The following is an 11,922-nucleotide window of genomic DNA, read 5'->3' as shown; positions in this document are numbered from 1 at the left end:
AAGTATTGCACTAGTTTCACCACATAAAAGTCATATTTTCATATATTTATATAAACTACATAATGTTTAGTTATATATTGGCCACAAAAAATTGACGTTACAATATTGACCCCAAAAAATATGTCGGTGTAATTTCTACAAAAAAAAAGATTAACACCGACAAAAAATCACTCATTAATCACCAAGTGATTGGGGAAGAATCAAGTGAAATAGAATCTTCTTCATTTTCCCTAATAACTTCAAATTGTTGCTTTGCTTTTTCGGGAGTGTCGCACAAGATAGGTTCCGCTTCGTTTGACTCCTTTTTTGGTTGGCGCAGTTTCTCTCCCTTTTCAATAATCATGAGATTTCGAAACCTATCATGTTGATCCAAATAAGCACAAAATGATTCGGAATTAAGCCAAGGCACATGATGGGAGTTTTTCGCTTAGTCGGTGGTGGCCCTCTTGGTGGGAAAAAAGATTCCAAATTTCCAATTTCATGATTTGTCAACAAGACCACACACCTATTGTAATAAATAACAACAATGTGTCCCATGTCCGTAAACGTCAACCACTTATCAACATGTGCAATATCACTCATATTTGCGGGAGGATGTAAGCCATTTAAAATGTAGTTATAACGATCCTCACCCGCATATACTCCCACATAATCATCTCTATGATCTTTTAACTCTTGAATAAGATGTCTACAAATCATGATATGGCTTTCTTCGGTCAATCCCATGAACTCGGCTATAGCCCGAAATCCACAATGTTCATCGCCTATAACATCCACCACTTTTTCAATAAATGGAACCATGAACTTTGGCATATAATCAATAGGGTTCAAAACCGGAATAGACGTTGGAACCGGAATAGGATTTGGAACCGGGGTAGGCTTTGGAAACCGAGTAGGTGGTGGAAGTGGGTAACATGATGTTTTACCAAGACGAGCACCTTTTTTTTAGAAAATGATGAAGTTGTTGGTGACGGTGACGGTTGACTATCCGGATTTTTGGAATCAACAACCTTCCACGAAAAAGGGATTCGACTAGTCGATGCCACTTTTTCTCTAGACCTCGCAATATCCATTTTTTTCTTGGCTTCCTTGGTTGGTACTTTTCGTGGTGGTGGAGACAACATGGTGGTGTCATGAAATGCCAACTGCCGCAAAACCTTTTTCATTTCTAGCTTCATTTGGTAAGGACTTTCTTGAGATGTTCTTGAATACCATTCCACTCCTCCTCGACAGAAAAACCATCTTCATTACTTTCTTGACCCATACATAACCTATGCCAATGATGGTGTATCTCATCCAATAAAATAGGCTTGTCTTCACGGATTTTAGTAGCAATAAAGCATGCACATGGTAGCCCGTAAGATTTCCTTTGAACACGACCACAAATTTCCTTGTCCATACACAATGTTCCCCTACAATGTTCCTCTTCAAAAACAATGTTGCCCAAAGCATATCTAGACACATAACCCCATAACCTAGAGTACAAAGTGACATCTTTGAATTTATGTTCCCATACGGTACAACTCTGACCAAATGATGTTTGTATCGTAGTTAACTGCATCACCAACATATCATGTATTTTCTCCCAACAAGTACCTAAATCACCCACACTATTGCTCAAATATTTCTTTACTAAAGCATGAGCCGATTCTACCCTGTTGGTGGTTCTGCAATCAAGATGCAACACATGGTCTGTCCATGCCCTCACTATTTTGTCCTTAACATCATCCAAGGTGGCCATGGCATAGGTTAGGAAAATTGGGAAATCACTACAAACATCTTGGAACTCCACTAATGCATTTGCATATAATTCTTGAGTGGGTGATTCAACAATAACTTTCCATGCTCTCATTATCTTCTTCACTACATCACCATGTTTCACCTCTTTCCCATTCTTTTTTCCCAAAGGATATCTACAGTCTAAGATGCACCTTGCTTTAACATTTTTTTGCACATGAAAGTAAAAATTCATTGCATAGCTTTTGGGGAGAAGTTTACATTTCCCTGTCAGTCACAACCACCCTAGGCATATTCATCTTTGATGTAAGAAGTTTACATTTCATTTGAAAAACCCAAACAAAGTTTCCCTCTTTCTCATGTGTCACAAATCCAAAGCCAACCGGATATGTCAAATCGATCGAGGTGACCCCAACAATCTCAAACATTGTAGGTGGAGTCCATAACCAAAACCGTTAGAAAATTGTTAAACAACTTAACGGATGTTGGATCCAAAATATGTCTTCAATAGTAGTACTTTCACTTTATGTTCTTGAGAAATAAACATAGTTGTGCTCCTCTAACTTTGAGATTAGAAACTGCAACACCGTCTTGTCACATGTTGGGTATTTGTATTGGCTGCATTGTTGCTAAAACAAATATCCATTTAGTGTGTTGTTGGATACTATGTTCCAACATGGTTTAGGCATCCATATGAGATGTTGGACATAATGTTCCAACATCCTGGCACGGTTCAGTGTGCCTGAGTTCATGCCTATTTGTACGCGACCTTATCTTTAAAAGGAAACAACTTTTCCTTAACTTGATGACCAAGAAACGTTCATATCTGTACAGAATCAGTTGAGCTTTTATTCCCAAAGGAGCAACAATATTTTATTTTAGGGAATAAAGTGATTTGACTGGAAGTTCCGAAAGATGTTCCTACTTCTTAGGACTTTCCTTATTTGTTACTGATTCATGTTTTATAGATCAGCTGGATGATCTACTTTGTTCTCAAGCCCAATAAGGTTTGTTAGCCCATATTGCTTCAGTATAAAAGGAAGACTTCAAGACCTAATTAGATATTCAAGCCGTCATACTAAAAAGTTTAGCTTTTAGGGTTTGGAGTCTGCGTGTTTTACTTTTGTATCGTTTGATGCAAGTTTAGACCTGTTTTATTTGTGAGCCTTTCTTGTATCATCTTGGTACATGCTAAGGACTGTGTGTTGAGTTGTAAACTCGTTGTGCTACGCCAAAACTTGTAAGCAAGGTTGTAGTTGTTTGTGTTTGAAGGTAACTTCACCGATGATTGTTTTTAGTCTGATAGGTCACATGAGCTGTGACTGACTGTAGGATAGTGAGATGGGATCTCAGATCTAGGAGTTCCTAGGTTGATGTCTAGACGGGTAAGTCCTAGGTCATAAAGTGTAAACGATTTGTTTACTGAGAGCTTTTGAATAATGACTACACTAGTGGATTTCCTTCCTGGCTTGGTAGCCCCCATAGTAGGTGTGTTTGTCTCCGAACTAGGTCAACAAACTCACTGTGCCTTTTACTTTCTTGTCATTTACTTTCTTGTTTTTTTTATTTATGTTTACTTCATGATGTTGGCACCCTGCCTGTTTTAGGGTGAGCTCCAGGGAAGTTTATTTTTAGCTTGATGGACAAGGAATGAGGATTTGTGAACAGACCACCTCTATTGGATGGGTCAAACTATGACTATTGGAAATCACGTATGAGTGCTTTTCTCAAGTCAAATGACAACAGAACTTGGAAAGCAGTTCTTAAAGGTTGGGAACATCCTGTGGCACTTGATGAAGATGGTAACAGGACAACTGTCTTGAAACCAGAAGAATGGATTGCTGCTGAAGATGAACTGGCCCTTGGAAATTCCAAAGCATTGAATGCATTATTCAATGGGGTAGACAAGAATATGTTCAGACTGATCAAGCAATGTAATGTGGCTAAGGATGCTTGAGAGATTCTCAAAACAACACGTGAAGGTACAATTAAGGAAAAAAGTGTAAGACTTCAATTTCTTACCACTAAATTTGAGAATCTGAGAATGATGGAGGATGAAAGCATACATGACCACCATCTGAATATCCTTGACATTGCCAATGCTTTTGACTCACTTGGAGAGAAAATCTCTGATGAAAAGCTTGTGAGAAAAATCCTCAGATCTCTAACTTAGAGATTTGACATGAAGGTAAATGCCATTGAGGAAGCTCGGGATATTTCAAATGTGAAGCTTGATGAATTGATTGGGTCCCTGCAAAACTTTGAAATAACCATCAACAACAAGACTGATAAGAAAGACAAGGGCATTGCGTTTGTGTCCAATGTTGAAACTGATGAGACACAAGAGGGTTATGAAGATGATGAAAATCTGTCAGAGTCTCTAGTACTACTGGGAAGACAATTTAAAAAGGTCTTCAAACAAGTTGACAGAAGATCCAGATTTAATGGTCAAAACATTGGTCAAAACATCAGGTCCAACATTGACAGTCAACCTAATAAGGAGAAGATGGTGAGGACTGATGAGAAGAATACTCAATACAAGGGTGTCCAGTGTCATGAGTGTGAAGGTTATGGTCATATCAAAACTGAGTGTGCCAGTTTTATTAAAAGACAAAAGAAAAGCCTGGCTGTTTCTTGGTCAGATGAAGATGATTCTGATGATGAAGTGGAGAATGAGTCAGGAAAACATGCTTCTCAATTTGCTGGAAGAGTTACGTCAGATACAGAGTTAGCTATTTCTTACCATGAGCTGATTGCTAGAAATGTTGACTTGGACCAGATGCTTGAGAAACAAGGAGAAATCATCAGTCAACTACAGTCTGAAAGGAGTGAGAACCTGATCAAAATCTCAGAACTCAATGATGAGGTAACTCAACTGAACTCTCAACTAGAACAGGTAAAGAAGCAGGTCAGGATGATGACTACTAGAACCAATGTGTTGGATGACATCCTTTAAGCCAAGGACACAGTGAAGCCTAAAGATACAAGTTTTGACTATAAAGCTTTAAACAAGAAACAACGAAGCAGAAACTCTGCCTATGCTCCAGAAGATCGTGGAATGGTGGGACAACCTCAGCTTGATAAAAAATCAGCAGCTGATGCAGGATCTGATGACTTAACAGAAATTAAACCAATTTTGGAACATCCCAAGGAAAATCGGAGATCAAGAACCAAGAAGAAATCCAATTCTTGGATTTGTCATCACTGTAAGGGGATAGGTCATATTAGACCATAGTGTTTTAAGCTGCATGGGAAAGCTGAGCAATACTAACTAAAACCAACCAAAATGAAGTGGATTCCCAAATGTGTTAATACTGGATTGATTGCTCACACCTCCCTAAGAGCATCATCCAAAGAGGACTGGTACTTTGACAGTGGTTGTTCCAGACACATGACTGGTGTAGAAAAATACCTTGAGGATGTAAGACCTTATGCTAGCAGCTATGTTACTTTTGGTGATGGAGCTAAAGGAAAAGTTCTGGGAATTGGTAACTTGATCAAACATGGTATGCCAAGACTTGATAATGTTCTTATGGTAAATGGACTAACTACCAACTTAATTAGCATAAGCCAACTATGTGATCAAGGACATACAGTAAATTTCAGCAAGCCTGAATTTTAGATTACTGATAAGAAAGGTGAAGTCCTTATGAAAGGAACCAGGTCTAAAGATAATTGTTATTTGTGGGTATCTCAAGAAGAAGCACACCTCTCCACCTACCTTATAAGTAAAGAAGAAGAGGTCAAGTTATGGCACCAGAAACTGGGGCACTTACACCTCAAAGGGATGAAGAAAGCTTTATCTTCAGAAGCTATCAGATGTCTACCTGATCTTAAGATTGTTGAAGGCAACATATGTGGTGAATGTTAGATTGGCAAACAAACAAGGATGTCCCATCCAAGGTTGGAACATTAAGTAACCTCTTAAGTCCTTGAACTTCTGCACATGGATCTGATGGGACCCATGCAAGTTGATAGCATTGGTGGTAAAATGTATGTTTTTGTTGTTGTTGATGACTTCTCAAGATTTACCTGGTGAACTTTATTAGAGAAAAATCATACACTTTTGACGTGTTTAAAGATCTGTGCACACAACTGCAAAGAGAAAAATATTGTGGCATTGTGAGAATTAGGAGTGGTCTTGGAACTGAGTTTGCGAATGCTAAATTTAATGAATACTGCTCTGGTGAGGGAATCAAACATGAATTCTCATCTCTTATAACACCTCAGCAAAATGGTGTTGTTGAAAGAAAGAACAAAATCTTACAAGAGTCAGCAAAAGTTATGCTCCATGCAAAACATTTGCCTTATTACTTCTGGGCTGAGGCAATGAACACAACTTGTCACATACACAACAGGGTTACTCTGAGGACTGGCACCACCACAACCTTGTATGAGATATGGAAAGGAAGAAAACCTACTGTTATATATTTCCATGTCTTTGGGAGCAAGTGGTACATATTGGCAGATAGAGATCACAGAAGGAAAATAGACCCCAAGAGTGATGAAGGGATTTTTCTTGGATACTCTACAAACATCATAGCATACAGAGTGTTTAATTCCAGAACCAGAGTGGTGATGGAGTCGATCAATGTGGTGATAGATGATGTATTTGAAGACAAAGTTCTTGATGTTGATCTAGATGTTGAAACAACTGTTCAAGAAACAAATGTACCTATTGATAGGGCCAAACCGCAAGTGCACGATCTATCAAAGTAATAGTAGTAAGAAAGAGTATCGTTCCGCTAGGGAGTTGTTCAACTTAATTAACTTTTAAAGAATGATTAGAGGAGAGAAAGTTTAGTAAAAAGGAGGGTTGATTGCTGAAAGTAAATAACAATAATAATAAAAAGCCTTGGGATTATTGGTTCGTCATAATAACAAACCCTTCACTAGACAAGACTTAAACATCTAATTTCATGGTTTACACCTTAATTTCTAAAGACCGGTTTCCCTTAGCCCCTCACCTTTCCGATGAAAGTCCGGTTTCCCTTAGCCCCTCACCAAGCCTATTTCACTGACTTGATTACTAGAAGATGCATATAGGATTGAAACTACTTGTGTCTCAATAATTGCAAAGACTATTTCGCTGCCCTTGCAATTATTTTCTAGATTCACTTGTTCCAACATCAAAACTCCGCTCTCGCTTTATGATTTGATGTTTGGGATGATGGATTAACGATTATCAAACCCTCCGCTTTCGCTTCCACAGTTTGATAATTGTTAATCCACGTTAAGACGGTGAATCTAAATTAGAAATTAGGGTTACATAAAATTAGGGTTTAAGCTTGGTTTGTTTAGGATTATGTCATTAGACTTCCCAACAATCCCAAGACAAAGAAGTCTACTCACTCATGTTCATCGTAGACATGGGGGAAGAAGAGAGAAAAACAGTAAAGTAAATTGCGAGAAAGAAAGTAAAGAAATAAAAGACTTTTATTGATAATTAAAATATTCTAAGCAAAACTAAGGTGAATGTTTATGGTGGAGAGCTACTCTATTTATATCTTTACAATCGACTTAGAAACTAAGCAACTAAAAGGATAAAACAGTAAAGCTGCAACAGGGTAAATTGGGCCCGAAGAAAAAGCAGCAAAAGACGGTTCTAGGACGAGCACGGCCGTGCCACATGTTGGCACGGGCCGTGCCAAGCTTCTGGTAAGGGGGGATTATATTTTTGTCCCGTATCTTCGTATTTTCGCACTGTATTTGCTCCAGTCCTCTTTCTTTTGCTCCAAGACACCTTCCACCATATATTCGTTCCTAAAATATAATAAAAAGCAGTTTAAAGTAAAATATTCAAAAAGGAAATAAAATGCAATAAAATAAAATCAAATCTTAATTAAAACTAAACTAAATAAAGCATTAAAATAGACTATTCTATGACTCATCAAACTCCCCCACACTTGAATCTTTGCTTGTCGTCAAGCAAAAGGCAGTAGACATAGCAACAACAAAAGATTAATCATGGCAATATTAAGAACACATGTCTCAAAAGAAATGTTTTGCTTCAAGTACACTAATTACAATTTCAAACATTCCTCATGAACCTATTCTACCCAACATCAAGTCTCAAGTGTGTGTATGTGTGCAGTCCAACCCTTTTCTTGCTCCTGTATAAGACAGATATTATGAGGAATAGGTTCTATCCTTAATGCTAAAGTAACCGAGAAAAGTCCTTTCTTCATTTCATATAAGAGTGATGGGAATTATAAGTTAAAATTAGATTAGATTAACAATTAAGCACAAGGGGCTGCAGATGCTTAGGGGCTATCTATCCTCGTAGGAAGTCTTCTCGGATGTAATTGTCCTTTCCCCCTAGATTCAAAATCACCCTAAGTAGTGCTGCAAAATTTTATTTTATTTCATCTCCGCGTAGGAAGTCTTTTTGGATGTAATTGTCCTTTCCCCCTAGCATTGATGAATTTGTTTCACTTTAAGTTCAAATTAGGGAGTCACCACCACAATTAGGAAGTTAGGGATTGTCCTTTCCCCCACATGTTGGTGCCATTCTCCCGCCCCATTATAACTTTAACAATTTAAGAATATAACAATTAAGAACATTGATTTTTCCCACACAAACTTATACTACTTTTACTCTTAAGACTTTAAAGGGTCTAAGTTAACACTAAAGATAGAACATGCTCCTTAAAATACCTATTCATACATTTGCTCAAAGATTGCAACTGGGTGCTTTTCTCATTGGAGATTTTTCACAATAAAACAAGACATGGGTATAGCAAGAACACAAGAAACATAAGAAACTACTTTCATGTACAAGAAGCAACCTTTAAAGAAGAGATAAAACAAAAACTTTTATGCCATATTTTACATTAAAAACAAGCTACTAGTCATGCCTCTTGCTATAAAAACAAAACAAAAGAATAAAGTTCAAGGGAGTTTGGGACACACTACAACTCTAGACACTTTATTAGCCCCCCCCCCCCCCCCCCCACACACACACACACTTAGGGGAAGCATTGTCCTCAATGATTCAAAAGAAAAGAAATTAAAATAGAAGAAGAAGTAGAAGAAGAAGAAGAAAGTAGAAGAAGAGTAGGAGAAAGAGAGAAGATAGAAGGGGAGAGAGGAAGAGGAAAGCTCACATGTTCTCATTGAGGTCCATAAGGAGGACCTTGGAGTTGGAGGTGTTGCATCATCCGGCGAAGCATCTTATTGTTTTCATTATTCACACGGTTGCCTCTTTGGACATCGTTTCGAAGCCCGGATAACTCAACACCTTGCCTTCGTTGCTCGGTGCTCATCCTCTCAATCTCATTGTGAATCCATGCCCATCTTTGATTTTCATTAATCTCACCGGCTTCATGGCCGTGGTGCCCCTCTTGGTGCAAGTTAGCACCTTCTCCCATGTCATGGTGCAAGTTAGCACCCTCTCCTTCATCATCTTGTTGCTCTAGAACCTGCACATCATCAACATACAACCAATTTTCTTCCACCTCGGTGGTAGTCTGAGATGGGTTAGGTAATAGAAACATGATTGGCACATTTAGCTTAAGCTGGTAATGTAGTGGTGGACGATGTTTAATGAAATTCATAGCAATGAGGGTTTCTCGGTTAAGCCTATTGTTTCCCTTAATTGGTTTGATCCCCTCATCCTCACTCACACCAAAACACCTAGCTATGTATGAAATGATGCCACCCACCACTATGTCTCCCCTACCTGTTGGTCTAGTAGCTACAAAGTCTAGGTAATCAATCAAATAAAAGCCAGTGTTGACGGGGTGGTTGTATAGCATTGCCCATAACATGAACAACTCATCGGTTCTAGTGTTTCCTAGCTCGGTTCTACTCCAAATAGTGCAAGCCATGACCCTCTGAAGGTACCTAAGTACGGGGTTGTGAATGTTGCTAGCTTTGTTGGCTCTAGGGACATAGTTATCAAGGCCGGTGATACGGTTCCAAAAGGAAGCTGGGTCATAGTTATCTGGTTTTAGACTATCATCCCAATGATCATGAATATACCCCTCATTGACAAAACCTAAGGCTTCACAAAAGTGCTGGAGAGACATATTATAATCAACATTCATTAACCGGAAAACGACTCTATGATTAAGGTTATCAAAATTCAACTTATCTTTGGTAAAGACAAGGGATCTTAAAAATTCATAAGTGAAATTCTCATAACCCCTCATAGGTGTTAGCATATCAGTCCAACCTAGCCTACCTATCAACCTAAAAACATCATCTCTAAGCCCTAGCACATTCAAATCATAGGAATCAGGATATCTAGAGGGATGTAAGGTTTTAGAAGTAAGAATTTTGTACCTGTCCCTTTGTTTGTTATCTTTGAACTGAATTCCATGATTCTTGACTTGTGTTTGCTTCTTTGGGGGAGGACCTCCTTGAGATCCTGCCGGTTCCTTACCACTTCTTCTTGAAGCCATTTGACCCTTGTTTGAATTGGTTGGAAGGTTTAGGGTTTGGGAAGATTTTGGTGGAAAGGATTTGTTTAGGGTTGGGGTTGATGTTTAAGGAAGGTTTGTGGGTTTAGTTACGGAGATTAGTTAAGGTTTTGTGGTGTTTGGGTTAGGTTTTGAAAGATTAGGGTTTTGGTGAATTATAGGTTTGGATGGATGAAAGATGTTTTTGATTGGTGGTTTGTGTTTGGAATGATGTTTAGAATTTTTTTGGTGAAAGAATGGAGTGATTTGGTGAAGATTTGATGGAGATATGAAGGTTTGAGGTTTGATAGTTATGGAGGTTTAGAGAGAAGTTTGAAGGTAGAGAGAGGTTTGTGTTGGATAATGAATGGAGAAGAAGAGAAAAATTGGGTTTATAGAAGGCTAGAGGTCGGGCACGGCCGTGCCACCCTTGGCACAGGCCATGCCAACTTTCTGTGGCTCAGGTCCCTTTTTTGTTCACAAACCTGGCACGACCGTGCCAGCTTCAGCACGGGCCGTGCCAACCTTCTGGTAAGGAGGCCTTCAAAATTTTTCAATTTCTTGATTTTTTTCGAATCACACTTGGACAATCACCTACAAAACAACTTAAAACAAAGAAAAACAAAACAAAAGCAAATAAATGCGTGGGTTGCCTCCCACGAAGCGCTCTTTTAATGTCATTAGCTTGGCGGTTAGAAAGAGTCCTTAGAATGGATCAAAGATATCATATTGTGTAGATGGCGCTATAAAACGTTCTTTCACAACATGATCGTTAAGCATGCAACAAGAGTAAAGAGCAGGACCTTTCATAAAGTTTTCCAACTCAAACCCTACCATCTTATCACTCACTTGAAAGACTATCCTACCGTTCTTGACATCTATAAGAGCTCCCGCAGTGGCGAGGAAAGGTCTACCTAGGATTATAGGGACGTCTTCGTCCACTGCAATGTCAACGACTACAAAATCAGTTGGGATGTATATCCCTTCTATCTTAACAGGTATGTCCTCGACAAATCCTACAAGTTTCATTGTAGAACGATCAGCTAGCTTCAATTCTATTTCGGTAGGTTTCAACTCTCCTATCCCTATCCTTTTAAGAAGAGACAAAGGCAGCAAACTAACACTAGCTCCTAAGTCACATAAGGCTTTGTTTATGGTTTCATTCCCAATTTCACATGGTATGGAAAAGCTACCTGGATCTCTAAGCTTAGGGGGTGCCTCTTGAATGATTGCACTAGTGTCCTTAGCCAGAGCTATTGTCTCACCATGCCCTATAGGCCTTTTCTTTGAAAAAATTTCCTTTAAAAACTTGGCATATAGAGGCATCCTAGACAAAGCTTCAGCAAAGGGAAGTTTAATGCAAATCTTCCTAAGTATGTTAACAAATTTTTCAAACTTACCCTCTAGTTTAAGCTTATCAAGATTTAGTAAGGATGGAGTTTTGTTTTCTTGAAGCGGTTTTACTTCTTCTATCACAATTTTATCACCTAAAGGCTTGACATTTTCTTTCCCAATGTTTTTAACCTTAGCAAAAGTTTCGCCTAACTTACTACCCCCAAAAGATATGACATTAACTTGGGCCTTGGGATTGGCTTCGATTTGACCAGGAAAGACTCCCGGTGTTTGGGAAGAGGTAGCCACTTGTTGGGCTATTTGGACGATTTGAGTTTCAAGCATTTTAGAGTGAGTAGCAATAGAGTCAACTTTGGTATTGAGCTTGGAAAGAGAATCATTCAGAAATCCAGTTTGGTTTTTGAGTTCTTGAAGTTGTTTGTTTTGGTTG

The 11,922-nt window shown here is 38.6% G+C and overlaps 1 pseudogene; it reads right to left on the bottom strand.

Annotated features, from left to right (window-relative positions):
• Positions 1-339: 339 nt before the first annotated feature.
• Positions 340-2,561, bottom strand: LOC146906288 (uncharacterized; annotated as a pseudogene).
• Between the last annotated feature and the right edge of the window lie 9,361 nt (positions 2,562-11,922).

This window comes from Medicago sativa, chromosome 7 (genome assembly GCF_051527215.1).
Source record: "Medicago sativa cultivar Bolivia chromosome 7, Bolivia_mono, whole genome shotgun sequence".
Taxonomy (NCBI): domain Eukaryota; kingdom Viridiplantae; phylum Streptophyta; class Magnoliopsida; order Fabales; family Fabaceae; genus Medicago; species Medicago sativa.
This window is presented reverse-complemented; position numbering and strand designations above follow the sequence as displayed.